At 36.5% G+C, this 19,327-nt stretch overlaps 1 long non-coding RNA gene across 8 annotated transcripts; it reads right to left on the bottom strand.

The window, feature by feature from the left end:
• Positions 1-6,760: 6,760 nt before the first annotated feature.
• On the bottom strand, positions 6,761-11,847 carry LOC107870723. 8 transcript variants are annotated; one of them, XR_001674299.2, is made up of 5 exons: positions 9,170-11,834; positions 8,960-9,050; positions 8,157-8,325; positions 7,510-8,037; positions 6,761-7,398 (listed from the first exon to the last, which is right to left on the bottom strand). It is a non-coding gene; the product is annotated as an uncharacterized LOC107870723 (long non-coding RNA). The 8 variants fall into 8 exon arrangements; XR_007055815.1 differs by lacking the exon at positions 9,170-11,834 and having other exon boundaries at positions 7,510-7,724; positions 7,834-8,037; positions 8,965-9,147; XR_001674301.2 differs by lacking the exon at positions 9,170-11,834 and having other exon boundaries at positions 7,510-7,724; positions 7,834-8,037; positions 8,960-9,147.
• Positions 11,848-19,327: the final 7,480 nt, after the last annotated feature.

The raw sequence follows: 19,327 nt of genomic DNA on the forward strand, positions 1-19,327 counted from the left end.
GAAATTTCAAACCATTCATTATCCGATATTTATATAATGAGATATGAATTTTCTACCATCAACATATTAGACTAGAAAAGAAAATGACGGAAGTCAAGAGAACAAAAAAAGGAAGAGGACATACCTCGTGACTGATTGCGAACCAGGCTCGAATCTACCACCAAGAATGCGATGAAGTTGTGCTACAAAAAATAAAAGGTATCATGTATTTATAGGCGTACAAGAGCGGCAATTAGTGTGTCTCCCATATGAAATTGGATACTTATGTCGGTATTTGACTCCTAATTAAATAAAAGTAAATTACACTATATCCCACTTTTTTAATTACTTTAGGGAAAAGACATTATTTTCACCTCATACTATACAAGAAAAGTCTAAGTCACACCTAAATTATATAAGTGACCTATTACACACCTTAACTATATAAAAGTGATATTATTACCTCCCCGCGACCTCCATTCTAAGGCATGTGTGTTACACTTATTTTAGGCGCGTCCAACCTTAAATAACAAAAGTAAACGGCTAAAAACATTAAGGGAAAAGGCATCATTTTCACCCCAAACTATAGTCGAAAAGTCGAATCCACATCTAAATTATATAAGTGACCTATTACACACCTTAACTATAAAAAAGTGATACTTTTTACTGACGTGGCAGCGCGTGTAAAATACTACACCACATGCTAGTGGTGGTAGCCTGACAGGGTGTAAATAGTTTCACTTTTTTATAGTTTAGGTGTATAATAGGTCACTAGTATAGTTTAGGTGTGGCTTCGACTTTTCGGGTATAGTTTGGGGTGAAAACGATGTCTTTTCCCATTATTTTACTTTCTCTCTCTATTAATAAACATAACATAGCCGACATATACATAGCATTTTATGTATATGTTGAGATTTTTGTAATATATTTAGGGAGTTGAGATTTTTTGTTATATTGAAAACATAAATTATGTATTTATGTAATTTTTAGGTGAGGATTAAATTTGTGGAAAATAAATGCATGCTCCCTGAATCTAATTGGCTTAAGCCATGAATGTGAAAGGCGGCCTTAATTAATTAAAAAAATTCTAAGCAAACCCATGCATGTTGAAAACACACACTTGTCAAGAAAAATGGCATATATTTGTTAATAAATTCAGTTGAACCCATCACCTTAAATTTAGCATGAATCAAGTGTATAAACATGTACGTACATCGGATAAATATTTCATTCATATATATTATCAATTGATATGACATGTATTCGTTCATAATTTTTTTTCCATCAATATTATTGCGACTAAGGTATCAAACTTTTACGCCAAGTCTAGTCTCCAAAAGATCAAATGTTTCGATAAGTTTTGAAGTAGGGGTATTTTGTGGACAATAAAATAGTGGCGGATCTATATGCATTCTAGGGGGTTCATCCGAACCTCATTCGTCGGAAAATTATATTATTTTTACATGGTAAAAAAAATTTATGTAAAAATAGTAGAGGCTGAACCCCCTTCAACTAGTCCGTATATGTACTACTGAACCCTCTCACTGAAACTCCTGGATCCGCCTCTACAACAAAATTTATTAAATTAAATTCGTACATAATTTAGATTATATTAAATTCAAAATATATCAGTCCTAAATGAATATTGTGGACTAATATAATTAAATTAATTATTTAAACCCAAACACATATGAATTTAATTAAGGGGAAAGGACATGGGCTAGCCAATTTGAAAAGAAATGGCCCACAATGTGAAAACGTGGACAATTGGAGCGAGTCGGCTCAATTTATTTTTGTTTTTTAGCTATTTGACCCAATTGAACATATGCAGTCTCTATACTCAATTGATACACTTTTATACCACACTGATATACTTTTATACAATTATTGTATAAAATATGTATTTGTATTTGATATCAAAGATTCATGTATTTGATATCAAATATTATATTTGATTGATAAAAAAGAAGAGCAACAATTATAATGTTATAAAATCGTATTTGATTATTAGAAAAACTACACTAATTAGAAGAATAACTTCTTAAAAAAATGGAGTTGCAAAAAAATTAGTGGAAAAAAGACAAAAAGATTTTTTAGAAAAAAAGGGCAAGCAATGAATTTTTAAAAAAAAAGTGTAGCAGTAATTTTAAAAAAATAGCTAAAAGACAAGAAAAAAACATGAAGGCAGTAGCAAAAAAGGCCTAAATGGCTACATTTTGAAAATTCAAAATCAATGGCCACTTGGTGGCAATTCTTTTAGCCGAGTGGCTATTCTTGTCCATTCTCCTTTAATTAAATCTCAATTTTTATTGGGTTAGTCCATTAATTTAGCGCACAAATTACGAACACGATTTGCTAAGTCCAAGATGTCATCATGTTCTATAGGCCCACTTAAGCATCACATGTCGAATGACATGGAATGCCAAGTTAAGTGAAGGAGTCAATATGATTATACCCCATGTCAAAATGATACAAAAGGCCTAGTGAAATCAAAGCCCATAACCATAAAAAAAAAATCATGTTACTTAATTTGATTGGTCAAGAGAAGTCATCTTCATCATGAATCTTTCTTTCCTACAACCATAAATAGGGGTCTCATAATTCAGAAAAGACACCAACAATCCTAGCAAGAAGTAAGAAAGAGCTCGTGGATCAAACGCCGCAGGTTTCTCTACAAATTCAAGTATTCAAGATCAGTTCATAAAGATTCAAGATCAATACTACAAGATTCAAGAACAAGCTCGGAGGCCTTTAAATTTAAGTATAAGTCAAGATCAAGCTCATCAAATCCACGAATCAAGATCTGGTTCATCAAGATTCAAGATTAAGACTACAAGATTTCAGAACAAGCTCCTAAGTCTTTGAATTCAAGTACAAGTCAAGATCAAATCTATCAAGTTCACAAATCAAGTCCAAATTCAAAATCAAGCTCAAAGTTCTTGAATTTATATTTGAAAGGGTGAATTAGAGGATTCACATAGATTGTAACACTCACATATTAAAATCAATAAAACTATTGATACAATATTTTTCTTATCCCGATTAATTAAATTTCAGCCTCAAAATTTTATTGTCCAACATACACAAAGCATATAACTTTAATAGGAGCTTTATAATTCGAGATTCTTTTTCTAGGGATATTTTGTTATTGGTTTATCTCATTCATAAATTGACTATAGCATCAGTTAACAGCGAAGATATCATCAGTTTACCCTTTCCAACAAATCTGATCCGCACTGTTGTATAAACCTTTCAAATGAGAGAGCATACTAAAATTAAGTCATTCAATGGATCTCCCAATCGTTGAAATTTCTTTTTAAAATAATTCTCCAATTGTTACCTTCTCTGTCATATGTTATTTTGAGTTTAGCATCAATTTTTAGGTCATATAGCGAGGGGAATTGATCCCTAAGAAATATTGAGTTCGAAATTGATAGAGCCAAACTTATAATTTGTAAATCATGAAGACGATAATTCAAACGAAAAGAAAAACATATTATTAATATGGTTTGGTCAAACGACCTACATATGAAAAACTAATATTAACTTACTAAGAGAAATTTTTTCCTAAACAAGACTCTTTGATGACTACATTTTTTTCCTAAACAAGGCTCTTTAATGACTACATTGTGGATGTTATTATCTAATGATTTGAGGAGAGATTTATAGAGGTAAAAAACTCTTTCTTTGAGAAAGAATAAACCTAATAGGGAAGAAATCTTTTCCAACAAGAAACCTTTTTTCCACCAAGAAAGATAATTCTAATTCTGATAGAAATCAAAATCCTAATAAATTTTCCTTTGGCCTGAATTTTTTGACAAATCAATCTTGATCATTTCTTTCCTTAATCTTCATATATCACTGTTGCTTACCATGATTAAAAGTGATATGGGTTCAAAATTGAAGCACTATACATAAAAATAAAAACATGGGTTATATTATTAGAGTCTGATTTTATAAATGAACAAAATTGAAAGTGAGCCCTTGTGTACTGAAAGTGAATACTGACTAAAAGTAAAGCTTATGCGTCAAAAGTATATATGCATGAGATGAAAGTAGTTCATGCACAAAAGTTAGCAAAGATTGAAAGTTGGAGCTCATGCATTAAAGCAAGTGTGAATTGAAATTGACTTTGATTTTAAAGATGGATTAGCAGCAAGATTGTTAAAAATTTATTTTAAAAAATTTCTCCACATGTAGTATCTTGTCCTCTTTTTTTGTGACGAAAATCTATTATCATTGAATTAGTTACAACTTTGATTTCAACATGTTCTCAATGTGAACTATCAAACCTTTGAACCGTAGACTCTGATACTATTTGGTGTGTTCGAAATTGATAGGACCCCATGCAAAAGTTTATAGTTTGTAAACCATAAGACGTTAACTCAGACGAAAAAAAAATATATATCAAAAATATATTATTAATTAGGTTTGGTTAAACGACATACATATAAAAAAGTAATATTGAAAAATACAAAAACTAATGAAAGAAATTTCCCCTAAACTTGATTCTTGAGAGAAGAGAGATTTTCAAAAAAAAAAAAATTTCTAAGAAAGAATAAACCTAATAGGAAAAAAATTTTGCTTAACAAGTAAATCTTTTCTACTAAAAAAATAATTTTAATTACGATAGAAAACGGGTAAATAAAAAATTGAGTATAAATCCTAACAAGAAGTGGATGACCAGTCATCATAACCATTTTGTTCATATCATGATTTCTCACCCGTATTGCAACTTATTTGGCAAGCTATGTGTTCAGTGCATCAAGAACTGCGTCAGTCCTCCAAACTTACTTATTACAACCTTTCGGCCGCCTGGAATATAATAAGAGACGGATTCAAAATTCAAAAATTTTGGGTGTTATCTTATTTTGAATAATAACGTATACTCTATATGATATTTTCAAATAGTGAAATTAATATTCAAAAAGTAAACTATAATTATATATATCTAACAAGTGTTAGTATTATATGAAGGCTTGCCTAGTTGGTATTATCAAGTGCTTTGTAAATAAGAGGTCATGGATTCTATTCTTCATAGTCACATTATGTTGTTTTTTTAAGAGAAAATAGACAAGTGCTAAAAATCATTCTAAAAATATAGTGTAGAGTGAGTTTCAAACCCGCGTTGTTGGAGTTAAACCAAACAACTTCGACCACTTACGCCACTAGTCTCTTTGATATTATCGATGCTAAGCATACTGATACGTATACATAGAAATATATAGAGTTTCATCCACGAAGTGCGAGTACCGTGCCACCCCCATACCTTCTACATAGATCCGTCCTGAATATAATCCTTCCACAACCAACCTTTCAGTCCGTGTTCTGAGAAAACATTGCCCATAAATTTTCTTTGTTTCATTGGATTCCATACCCATTTGTGGGCAACCCTCTTGCAATGATCACAGTTCACCACAAACATCAGTTTCAGTATAAAATCTCCAAAATCATTTCATCAAGAAGACTTCTATTTTGTATACTTAAAATTTTGATATCAAATCTTCCATTTTCTCTTTTTTTAAAGAAAAAGTGTTCCATCTGACCAAGTTCAATGTTCTGCTTTTCTTGTTACTTGCCATGAAAATCTCTTCTTAATTTGTCTAATTTTTTTCACTCTTGCAGCGCATTGTTTGTAAGGGCATCATGTATGTTGTAGAATTCAACACACTTCAATGAAAATCAACTGATTTTAGTGAAAGATGTTGTTTCTTCCAATCGGGGAATTTCTTTTCACGTCTTTGTTTCGCTTCCAGCCAAATGGTATGAGCGCCGTGTTTTTCCCGGAAGGTAATCCTGGAGAGAAAATAGGAAGATCTTTGGTTTGACACCACGAGATACATGCTAAGGGGTGATTGGATGATTGGATGACTTTTTATAAGTGGTTTATAAGTTAAAAAGGAATAGCCTTATACACTAAAGCTACGCACATGGTTCGAAAAAGGACCTCACTACAAGGATATATTGTACGCAGTCTTATCTTGCATTTCTGTCAAAGATTATTTTCAAAATTTAAACTCATCACCTCCTGATAACATGATAACAACTTTAGCGGTTGCTCATGATCACACGAGAGCAATTTTGCTGGCAAGGCTCCTCTTTAAGTAGTTTATAAGCTAAAATTCAAAGTATCCAACTTTTGATTTTTAGCTTGTCATTGTACTTTTTTTCGGCTTAAAGTGTTTTTGTCTTTCCCAAGCACCTCCAAAAAACTGAAAAAATCTTGAAAGCCAAAAGCTACGCTGATGGATGTGTACCCCGCACCGAAAGAGTACGGAGGATATGAGTACACTTGAAAGAAGTAAGACATGGGAGATTGAAATTAGTCTGCTTTTGACCCCATTCAAATGTAATCCTAAACAACTTCGAATACATTAAAGATCACAGTGTCTTCCCTCTGGTTCACAAAAATCCTTATCATACAGTAGATGTGAGATTGACATGACATTCTTCTCTCCACCCGGTTTGCATGATACATTAATTTGTGACTCACTTGCCCGACTGGGGTGGAGGGACGGGGAGGGGTGGTGGACAGGGTGGGGCATGGTGGTGGACGGGGAAGGGGTGGGAGAGAAACCTGTTGGAATGTGGGGAAGGAGGGGGGGCCAGGATGGGTAGGGGTGAAGAAGAAAGTGCTTTGGTTTTTCTTTCTTTTTAAGTTTAATACGTAGTAATTTTTTAATCTTATTAAATATTTTAAATGGTTTCTTTTTTAATTTTATGCACCCAAAAAAATGCGTGCAAACACGCTCCTTCCACATCAGCAACTTAATGCCACATATGCAGGATTTAAAATGCTGAGTTTTATTAAGTTGAATGGTTCAGATGACAAAAGGACTACGTAGAAGTATAAATCAGACCAAGTACAAGAGTCCAGCGAGCTATTTTCCAAAAAAATAGAACTTTGCCTCTCAGAATTGGTTATAATATCATGAGATTAATGTAGCCAACACACTAATCTAGATGCTACCTGAACGAAAACCTTGACGGTGGCTCCACATTAACTTCCTAAGAAAATTCTCCAGGAAGGCAATCGTGATTAGTGACTCCCTATAAAGTTCCTTAGGAAGTTCTCTGGAAAGACATTTGTGACATCTGACTAATGAAGAGATGAAGAGATCAATAGAATATAGCCTCCATACAAATAAGGAGGCGAAGAGATGCAACTTTGGCTTCTGAGTATCTTTTTCTTTCGCACAACGAACTGAACTTTAAGGTCTCGAACCTCCCCATCTCACCTTACTTCTGACAGTATAATACCAAGCGACATTCAACAGTAGCTTTCCAACATGGTGAACAGACTATGCCCCAAGTACCATTTTCATGTTAGATTATAGTCATTTCCACGACCATAGTCTGATGACAAGTAGCCAACCAAGATGGGTCATTACTTCTGCATGATTAACCTCTGCCAAAGTCCTGTGCATTAGGACAATAGATAAGGTTTTAATGGAAACATGATATGAAGTGATAAATAGTGATAACTCAAGAAATGATGAATTTAGTGAAAATTTCAAGTGGATTTAATACCTCTAAAAAGGATAATTAGTCCTGTTTGTCAAGGGCTCAACCAGAAGTGTGTGATATTGAAGAATGCAATAATCCACTGGAAGTAATCTGCAGACATCTATCATGAGGAAAAACATCGACCGGATTAACACGCATGCGAGTTGATCACGCTAAACTCGAAGAGGTAATGGAGTTGGGATTACAAGCCATGCAGATGCTTATTTATTTGAGTTTTGCTGAAATATATTAAAAAGTCTTAGAAAACGTTTTAAGTCTCCTGAAACAAATTCTCAGTTGGTGTTCAGAATCATAGCAATTTTCAGAGAGAAATATCATAAAAAATACATTTATTTGACTTGGGCGGAAGTTTGTCTTTTCCAGATATGAGATCTTGAACGGAACTGGTCAGCCAAACACGTGGAGGAATGAGTAAATGGATTCTGACATGGGTACCAAGTGAGGGCTCTGAGGATAAAGATGTCCTAAAGATGTCATCATTCATTAGTGCACTCATTTCTTGAGAGATCAACCACTTTTGATTGCTAATCTCTGAAAGACAGAAGATAACTCATATCGATTATTACGGAGAAAAACTAGTGCAACGAAAATAGTCATCAGATAAAAAAGGAAAGTACTGAAAGCCGAAAGCGGATTAACACAACATGAACCTCATATGTCTGAGTGGACCACTTCAAACAAGGCACCAGCAAATATTGACTAAAAATTTGGGAAAAAAGCACCAGTATCTTCTCGTGACCGACACGACTCACACTTCTTCCAAGATAAATAGAGAGATTCAGGGTTATATCTACTAAAACTTGAAGATACATCTCCCACCTATTATGAAGAAAAATAGATGAGTCAAAGAAAGTGAAAGCCACGGGCGCCTCTAGACAGGATAATTAATACAAGCCCCGTGACTTGTGTATTATTAAATCACGCCTCTCATACTCCAGTCATGCACAAAAAAACATAGTTAGCAAAGAAAGTTATAGAACAAATTACGCTTAGGTTAATCTGAAACTCCCTCCGCCTATCTCAATTTATGTGTCTTACTCCCTCCACCCATCTCAATTTATGTGTCTTTCTTTCCTTTTTAGTCAGTTTCAAAAAGTATTTCACTTTCTACATTCAGTAACTATTTAGTTCCAATATCTTACATAAGCATGTTTAAGACCACAAGATTCAATGGACAATTTTGTGCATTTCACAAATCTTTAGTTTAAGACCACAAGATTCAAAATTTTCCGTTACTTTCTTGATTTTTGTACGCAATCAAACTAAGATGCATTAAAATGAAACTGGAGGAAGTAATACATATTATTATATAACGGCATTTAGATACAAATAAGACAAAAGCTAAAGGTGCGAAGAAAGAGCCTCACCTGTTCTTTTAACTAGAGCATCTGATCCATCAGATAAGGTGAAGGTAGAAGATAAGACACGAATTAAATTGACAAAAAAAGATTACCTTACCAGGATGTGATTTGAGGACTGATAGCCCAAAGTATCCACAGTCCAAAAGATGAAGATTGTATTAAAAGCGAACAATTGCAGGTTAGCTGATGCAAGCAACAAGATAAGGATGATCACTTTTGTCTTTCTAATACCAGAGATAATCATAATCATGGTAATAAAATGAGGCGTAGGATTCTTTAAATCAGGTAATGAGAAGATATACCACTAGTCTAATCAATGTTGTCACTATGATGGAGACATCCATTGCTAGGTGGGGGTAATCAATGTTGTCACTATGATGGAGACATCCATTGCTAGGTGGGGGTTTTCCATGACGAGTCCAATAAGCATCCACTTGTATATATTCACTTATCACAGTATGTGCAAGGCTACAAACTCTTAACCTCTTTTTTGTTCAAAGTTACTGATTCTTTGTGCTACCATAACATTAGTCCCCAAGCAATTTCCTTAATGCTATTTGTGAATCTTCTTACTTGTTGCTCAACCGAGGACTGCAGTATCAGAGAAATTTACACTCAATGATCCCATTATACTTCATCCACAAACTATACTTTCACCGACACCACCCAAGAAACATAATTTCCACCGCCAGGAACTTAACATTAGTAAATAGTAAACAAGGGAATTGAGGGCAAAAGTGGTGCTCTGATAGTTGAATTCTCGGACTTCTTTTCCTTCTCATTTTTCCCTTTTGTTAATAATAAGAAAGCACACAAAACTGAAAAGAATGCAGATAACTTTTTCCAGTGACCTCACAACTTGCGCTCTTCACAGAAGACTTAAAGCGATCTGAAGTAGAATCAAGGAGAATGACATCAAAGTGAAATAGCAGGAGTTTGAAGAAGAATCAGAGTTTCAAAGAAAAGAAGGGGCTTCAATCAATACCAAGGACGATATAAACTCCGGAGGTCCAAGAGCAAGGAGTAATGACCTGTTTGGCCTAGCTTTTCGGAGACTAAAAGTGCTTTTTTTTCCAAAGAGTGGTTATTTTAAAAAAGTAAGATGTTTTGCCAAGCTTTTTGGGAGAAAAGAAGTGCTTCTAGGAAGCAGCAGAAGCTGTTTTTCAGAAGCTAAGTAGTCTTTCCCCACAAGCGCTTCTGAGAAAAATATACTTAGAAGCACCTTGAGAAAGCTTGGCTGCTGAACACTAATTTCAACTCAAAAATGCTTTTTAAATTTATTGGCTAAACACAAACTACTTGATACAAGACTAAGTGTGTATCAAGAGATTCAAGCCAACACAAGATGAACAACAAGGTGCTAGTGAATCGAAATAGGCCACTCACGGCTTCACTAGACTTTAGATTTAGTTTTGAGCAAGAAAAGAGATGAACACAAGAACAACAATGCTAGTGAATCGAAAGAGCCCCACACGGCTTCACTAGACTTCATAGACCAACAACAATATAATGTTAACAAAAGAGATGGATAGATAGTTTGACATACAATATTCAAGAATCTAAGAACCCTAACTACATGTAAGGACCGTAAGATAAATGAATGTTAACACCAAAATCGTACGTTGACAAAAGAGGAACTTTACCTCCCTAATCACCAACGTATCAAGCCAACGATGCAACACAAGTGATATCCACACTTGGGCAACCCTAGTTACGGATTGGTGGCTTTTCCAAGTCCTACAACTAAGGGGTGTTACACTCCTCGCACTAGAGAGAGAGTTTATCTACCATCAATAAACAACTAAAGAGAAAAGACCCAATAAGGAACTATATATAGCCTAGCTTATTACATGGCAAAATGACCAAGACACCCTTAATGATAAAGGGTGGCCTTGGTGTGTTAGAAGGTAAGATGAAATGGCCAAAACACCCTTAATGAGGTGTGGCCTTGGTGTGTTGAGGACTTCTCACATTGAGTCCTAACACTCCAACGATGCCTTCTTCAAGCTCCAAAAACCGTGAGTCCTCAAGTCATTAGTGCTCCAAGCAACCTTCCACGCTCGGCATTGCTCCATCAAGTGCCCATCACGGTCTCTACATGCATGCTCTCGTGTCCTCGAGGCGACCAAAAATTGAGCCTTTATGTGTTGGTCTCCAAGGACGTCAGCAAAAACTATGAGTGTCGTTTGACTCGTATCATCCTCCCCTTCTTGAAAAGGATTCGACCTCGAATCCAAACCTTGCAAACACAAAGAGAAGACAACCAAGCACCACATCCTAATGACATGAGGGTTAGAGTTAGCACAATAAACAACATCAACATGCCAAGGAGGTACACACTTAAGGTATAACCACACATCCTTTGTTGTAATCACGGGGAACTTAGCAAAAATATTACAAAGGAGTGGACGAAAGGAATCACCATCAAGGGGTGGTGCTCTAATTGAAAGTAAAGTCCACGCAACACATATAGCAATGTCACTCAAACAAGTGGACCTACCAATAACTATCCGTCCTTCACACCCTAAGAAGTTATCGGGGTCGAATGGGAGACGTAACAAAGGGCTTAAGCCTCAGCCACTCTCACTTTCCCCTAGGGTGTCATCCTCGAAACTAAGTAAGCCCTCTTTATCATCATTGGAAATATCATGAACAAAAAGAGGGTTGAGAAAGGTGTTTCATAAGTCAACTTCAAATAAAGGGTTCTCATGCATGCACTTACTACTAGTTTCAAAATCTCCACTAGAAATATGTTCAACATAAGAAACACATAAAGAAGAAGTAGATGGCATTTCTAAGCACATATCACCTTCTCTTTCACAACAGTAGTCCTCACATACATACAAACCATCACGGGCAGCCAAAGGACCACAACCAAAATCGTTTTCACAAGGACAATCACAACTCGGGTTTTCTAAACATTCAAGCAAATCAAGATCATCTACGCCCGGTTGATCATTTTGCTCACCCTCACTAGTTGTTGGCAATTCACATACCAACGTAGACTCACCTTATTTTTCACAAGGGTCAACTAGTGCGTGAATACTTTCATCACTTGGTAATGGAACCTTAGTCAAGTTGTAAGTGCTAGCACTAGATGGACACAAATCATTCTCACGAGGAGAATCAATTTCGTCATCTAAAGGATCAACTAGTGCTTGCATACCTACAACAAGAGTTTGGTCCTCATGCGACCTAACAATATTAAGAGTACCACAAAATGAAGACTCATGCACTCCTACACTAGGTAAAACCGCAACTACGTTCATAGGAGTGTAGGGGATAGCATTTTTACATTGTAGCTCACATGAGCTACGGTTTTCATCTTGACGTGTGTCCGGGCAGCCCACTTGCTCCCTTGGAACTCCCATATGATCCAACCTTTCATTTATCACTTCCCATTGATGGGTAATGGCTTCAAGTTTAGCCAAAATAGCACTTGCAGCCGCGGATGCACCTAAAAAAAAAAAAAAAAAAAAAAAAAAAAAAAAAAGAACAAGCCTACAAAGCAAAACACAAGTTAGTTCGAAACAACCTCACCACACTCTCACACACTTGATCGTCTCACACTTAGATTCACAAGTGTTGCAAGTCGGCTTGTAGTTCGTGATAAGTCGAGGGGTGAGTCTACTCCTTGGTCGGAATAGATTCTTTATTTGAAGACTCAAGGAAATGATGTTCGAACTTGAACTAAGAAGTACTATGATTTATAAAACGACAAAAGCAGAAAAGAAACATAGACACAAATAATGGATGCAAAAGACTAATTGACAATCTAGTAGGAGTTTACTAGTTTGTTAATTAGTTCTAGGATCAACTAATGAAACCAAGAATCAACAATTAGAAACTAAGAAAATCCAAATTTGAGCTTAATATTGACGGAGAACAGTAATTAGGGTGACGTGGCAGCATGCAATTGGTCTCAGTCCCACACAATCTTTTGTCACAAATTTGAAATTTTAATCTTCACACAATTTGGAATGGAAGACAATTAGTAATGGAGAAAAAATACAAGTCTTGACCCTTTTTCAAATTCAATCTCAAAATGGTGAGACTTGACTTGTACTAGTTTCACAAAACAAGGCCCTTGATTTAAGGAAAAGTGGGTGGAAAGTAGATGTCAAGTCTAGGAGGTGATGGGCTCAAGTCTTCTCATAAACAAACTTTACATCTTTGTCTTACACCTTTTTGGATCTAGTTTACACTTTTTTAGTGATGAACAATAACAATTTTTTTCAAGAACACATCAACAACATCCTCCAATTTTCAACAACATGGCACAACACACGGCCAACCTTGAACCACAACACACGGCCACTTCAAGTTCACAACAGCAACGTTAATATTATAAGCTCAACTTTATATCTAGACACTTTTGTGTTAGTGAGAAAGAAACCAACACAAGAAACACACTAGACAAACAAATTTTCTACTAGATCTAGTCATAAACTCTTGGCCAAAACAACAACAATGAGCAACAAGTTCTCGGCCAAGAACACTAAACACAAGAACACTTCCTTTTCACTTCTTTCCCTTTTTTTTATTTTCCAACTTTCAAGCCCAAGATTGATCTTGTTAGAACAAAATCAAAAATGGCTTTGATACCAAATGATACAAGACTAAGCGTGTATCAAGAGATTCAAGCCAACACAAGAGCAACAAGATGAACAACAAGGTGCTAGTGAATCGAAATAAGCCACTCACGGCTTCACTAGACTTTAGATTTAGTTTTGAGCAAGAAAAGAGATGAACACAACAATAATGCTAGTGAATCGAAAGAGCCCCACATGGCTTCACTAGACTTCAAAGACCAACAACAATACAATGTTAACAAAAAAGATGGATATATAGTTTGACATACAATATTCAAGAATCTGAGAACCCTAACCACATGTAAAGACCTTAAGATTAATGAATGTTAACACCAAACTCTTACGTTGACAAAAGACCTCCCTAATCACCAACGTATCAAGCCAACGATGCAACACAAGTGATATCCACACTTAAGCAGCCCTAATTACGAATTGGTGGCTTTTCCAAGCCCCACAACTAAGGGTTGTTACACTCTTTACACTAGAGAGAGAGTTTGTCTTCCATCAATAAACAACTAAAGAGAAAAGACCTAATAAGGAACTATATATAGCCTAGCTTATTACATGGCAAAATGACCAAGACATCCTTAATGACAAAGGGTGGCCTTGGTGTGTTGGAAGGCAAGATGAAATGGCCAAAACACCCTTAATGAGGTGTGGCCTTGGTGTGTTGAGGACTTCTCACATTGAGTCCTAACACTCCAAAGGTGCCTTCTTCAAGCTCCAAAAACCGCGAGTCCTCATCTTTTCTCTTTAGGTGTTTATAAATGGAAGACAAACTATCTCTCTAGTGTGAAGAGTGTAACACCCCTTATACCCTAGCTTATTTACATGGAAAAATGACCAAGACATCCTTAATGACAAAGGGTGGCCTTGGTGTGTTGAAAGGCAAGATGAAATGGCCAAAACCACCTTAATGAGGTGTGGCCTTGGTGTCCAAAGGTGCCTTCTTCAAGCTCCAAAAACCATGAGTCCACAAGTCATTAGTGCTCTAAGCAACCTTCCACACTCGGCTTTGCTCCATCAAGTGCCCATCACGGTCTCTACATGCATGCACTCGTGTCCTCGAGGCGACCAAGAATTGAGCCTTTATGTGTTGGTCTCCAAGGACGTCATCAAAAACAATGAGTGTCGTTTGACTCGTATCACTACTTCTCACCAAAAGTATTTCTTTCTTGAAAAGAACTTTTCATAGTAAGCTAGTTTTACAAGCTTGACCAAATAGGCTATAAGATCCGTCAGGAAGTTCAGCAAATCTTGAATAAGTATATGTCGATGAGAAGAGATCATCATAGATGATGTCACATGTCAACGCATGCTCCCTCATCAATGCGTAAAAGCCAGCAATGGGCTTAGGGTGGTGTTGTCATCATGAGGGGATAGAAAGAATCACACGGCTCCCTATCGTGGTAGAAGCAACAATAGGATAGGTGTGCACAGGTTTGCAACTTACACTCTTCTCAGAGTAGAAGAGCTGGCCTTGCTGTCCCTCAGACTCTGAAGCGAGAGCTTTCCATCCTCTCCGCTGGCAAGCTGAGGCAAACAGTAATCATTACCTATGAATTGCAACTTCTTCAGACTTCCTTCTTCAAAGAGCAGAAAAAAGAGTGAAAAATAAACCAACCTAAGACAGTACAAACCACATGAGGAACGGGATTACCTTCAGTGCTACTCAACTAGCAAACCATTTCACAGTCGGCAGTCATACAGAAATCCTAGTGGGTAATCTCCAGTGCTTCGCCTCTTTATCAGCCTGGTGCAACTATGCTGGGTCCGGTAGCTTTCCTTCTCCTAATCTTGAGTTATTCTTCCTGGAACTCTCCAGCCATTTACGGGAAATAAATTTTAAATGAAACTGGAAAAGGAGAATAAGGATTCAGCTGTTGAGAAGCCCGAACAAGTCAATCAGAATATATGAGAATGGCATCTGAGGTCTGACAAAAAAAGCGGGCAACTAATATGAACATCACATGCCTTCAGAAAGTCAGGAAATTTTGACCAACGACTATATGGGACCATTGAAACATAATTTAGACATTAAACCTCTTAGAAACGAGGTTAGCAAATACAGATGAGATGAGAGATTATGGCAATCAAGTCCTGATATCACAAAGGTACAATTTATCTTGAGGAGAGACTACAAGAGAATTGCAGAACAGATAGCTGGTGCCACGACCCGATTTCTTAGATCATGATGACACCATAACCCACCCATAATCCAGAACAGCGAGTAACGGACTATCAAGAGAAAAGAAGAAAATATTGGAAAGTGAATACAATAAAGAGACTAATACAGATAAGTAACCTGGTGAAGTCAGTACAAGAGCTTCTAACAATAATAGAGAACAAAACTTTGGTTACTTATCTATATTAGTCTAGTACCGGCTAAAACTTATGCCGGAATCGTAAAAAAATAGTAAAACCAAAGTTTTAGCCGGAATCGTACCACTAAATAAGTATAAGTGCTCCTAAATATATGTATGTCATCACTACCATCCAAACAATACAACTGTAACCGCCTACGCATCCATAACTATAACCACGTCCTTTCTAAGGATAAAGTATAACCTGGTGTCCAACTAGTATCGTAACCACGGCCTCGAGCCCACCAATATATACAAATTAACATATGTCAACACCGCAATTTGGAAAATTAAGGTAACCAAGGGCACAATGTCACTAGAAGGATCTAGTCGGGGAAATACCGTCCAATTCACCAAGTAATATGGTAATTCTTATACTAAAGGTTCATTCATGTCAATCTATGATCAAACAAGTCCATAATCCGGTGTAACAAGATCCTACAACCGTAACGAGTATTCTAAGCTAAGGTTCGGGTCACAATTCTATGCTAAATCCCCCAGATAGGTCAAGTCATGATATTTCTAGGTATAAATTTATCCTATAATTCCTACCTAGCACGCAATCTACACAATACACAATCTCATATAGAAAAGTAGATCAAAGCTTACCTCGTAGCCGAACTACAATCTCAAACCGTCCATGAATCGATAGTCTTTGTCTCATGTTCTTGAAAATGACGTCGCACTATCAAAATCATAATCTACACCTTAATAGGAGTAAGATGATACTCATATAGCTAAATAAAGTTTTGGGTCCAAAATCGGAGCCAAATTGGACCCATGGGACCCAGGCACGAAATCCCAAAACTGGACCCATCATTAGGTCCCTCATCACTCAAGGAACTTGTGCCCAAAATTTGAGCACAATCCGCGCTCGATAGCCTAGTCAAATCAGCCCCAAACTTAGAGAAATCAAGGATCAAATATAGAGGAAATCAAGAGGAGCTCGGAACTTACAAGAATCGAACGAGATAAAGGTTGATGTTAGAATATGAGTAGAAATATGAATAATATATAGAATCCTACTTGAAAAAGAATTGTAATGTTTAGTGTCCTAGTTGAAAAATGAGTCTAATGTAACATTTATAAATGGGGTATCAATGTAATAATTTAGATACACAATTCAATAATAGTTTTTCTTTATTTCTCACATGGCATCAGAGCATTGCAGAGAAACTTAGAAAAAAAAAAAAAGAGAAATCTCAGTCACTATGCATCAACCAGCGGTGACTGATTTGCCTTCTATTTGGTGTGTTTTGTGTGAAAAACCAACACTACACATATCGGAAATCTCAAGTGACGCAACCCCAACCAGAACCACCAGAAAACAGCATCTCACACGCCAGTGAAGGTGCGATTTTTCGGCGAGAACTGTGTCATGCACCAGAGATTCCGATCATTTTGGAGTCGTCAAGATCTAGTATCAATTCCGATCAGACTCCATCAACTGTTTCTAGATTCCGACAATACTTTTCTCCAAATTTTGATGGCCGGAATTAGGGTTCTGGCGACTTTCAGAGATCTAGTTTCGACGACTTTTTTTCCAGTGAGGTGCCTCTTCATTTCGAGGTTGTCCATAAAGTTATTTCTTGATTTCGACCAATTTCAGCAACCAAAATCTAATTTTATGATGACTGTCCACCTGATTTTTAGATTCCGGCAACGTATTTTCAAATTTTTTGCTAGATTTAGTCTGGTGTGTAAATTTGAACCCATGATGAGAAAATCAAAAAATCAAGTCACAGTCCTTGAAGAATCGACCGAAGAGAGAGGGAGGGGCAGCGTTTTGGAAGATCTCGACCTAGGTTTACTAGTGTAAAAGGCTTAGACACACTCATGACATATGTTATTCTCAACCAAAGTGTAGTTATTGTAATAGGCTTAGACATACTCCTAAAATATGTTATTCTTTGCATGGTCGACCCCCTAACTAAGTTGCATGGACTCGAGTGCAGGTATTCGAGACGGATACAGATCCGATAGTCGGATCCGTCAAAGTTTAAAATTTTAAGATTAGGAGGTACAAATCCAAATATAGATACGGGTGCGGGGATTCGGCTAAAAAAATCAAATATTATAAATACACGGTTATAAAGATATTCTAAAATTCCACTTTTAACTTTTACGGTAACTTTTAGTTACTTTTTCAGTTAGGAGTATTATATAGTATATACTTGTATTTTTGGAAAATCAACAGGCACATATACTTTTTCTACTATGTTAATATAAAAAATTTTATATTTAAAAATACTATAATTATTAAAAAACAACCGAATAGATCTCGTCTTCTGAGTTATTCTTCCTAGTTCCCAACCACGACATTCTCTTTCCTCTCAACGATTCAAATTCCGACGACAAAAATTACAATCGTCGAATTTCTCCCTTACAGCTATGACAGCAGCCTCCGAATTTCTCCCTTCAGACGATGATAGCAGTCACCGAATTTTTCCTTTCCTAAGATGACAACAATCATCGGTTTTCTCCCTTTTGTCGACGATAATAATTACAATCACCGTTCTTTCTCCCTTCCGACCATGACAACCAACTTTGTTCTTAATGTTGGGTTAATCGCCAGATTCGGTTGACCGAATCGAAGACACAACCCGCGAACGCACCAGCAATGCGTCGGGACAGGTTCGGCAGCAAAACTAATGAGTCCGCACAATACAAAAACAACAAACCCAGTATATTCCCACATAGTGGGGTCTGGGGAGGGTAAAATGTACGCAGTCCATACCACTACCTCCGAAGAAGTAGAAAAGTTGTTTACGATAGACCCCCGGCTCAAGACAAAGGACCATAGACAAAAACGTTGAAAGTGAGCAACAAGATAAACTAACAGAGATACGACAGCCACAAACGTAAAGTACATAAACAAACCAAGGACCCCCCACCCCCACCCTTGAACTACCAACGAAGCTACACCAAACCCTCCTAGCTACAGACCACGACTCGACCACACACTTTAGCCCTCTACCTTAATACTTTTCCTCCATACCTTCCCATCAATGAGTCCGCACAATATAGCCTAAAAGTGTTCATGTTGCTCAATCTAACACCATAGGTAATCAATGGATGTATTTATTTGAAAGGAATACAAATGAATATCTTCAATGAGCAAATAAGCAAATATCTCTACTAGTAGCCTCAATTGCACAATCTCCTACTTTTGGCTCATGGGTTGTGGACTCTGGCGCTTGTGATTATGCTTCTGGTGATAAATTACTTCTATCAAAATATTGTTTATTTGCATACTCTTCCAACTGTCACTTTAGCCAATGATAACCAAACTAAAGCAAAAGGAGTTGGAAAAGCTAAACCCCTATCCTCTGTCACTTTAAATTTTTTCTCTTTACGTTCCTGATTGTCCTTTTAATCTTGCATCGGTTAGTTGTTTGACTCGTGCCCTAAATCGTGGCATACTATTTCTTGAGGACTCTTTTATCATGCATGACCATAATACGACATAAACAATTGGTGTAGAATATGAATCACAAGGCCTTTA

The sequence above is a fragment of the Capsicum annuum genome, chromosome 5, assembly GCF_002878395.1.
Source record: "Capsicum annuum cultivar UCD-10X-F1 chromosome 5, UCD10Xv1.1, whole genome shotgun sequence".
NCBI lineage: Eukaryota > Viridiplantae > Streptophyta > Magnoliopsida > Solanales > Solanaceae > Capsicum > Capsicum annuum.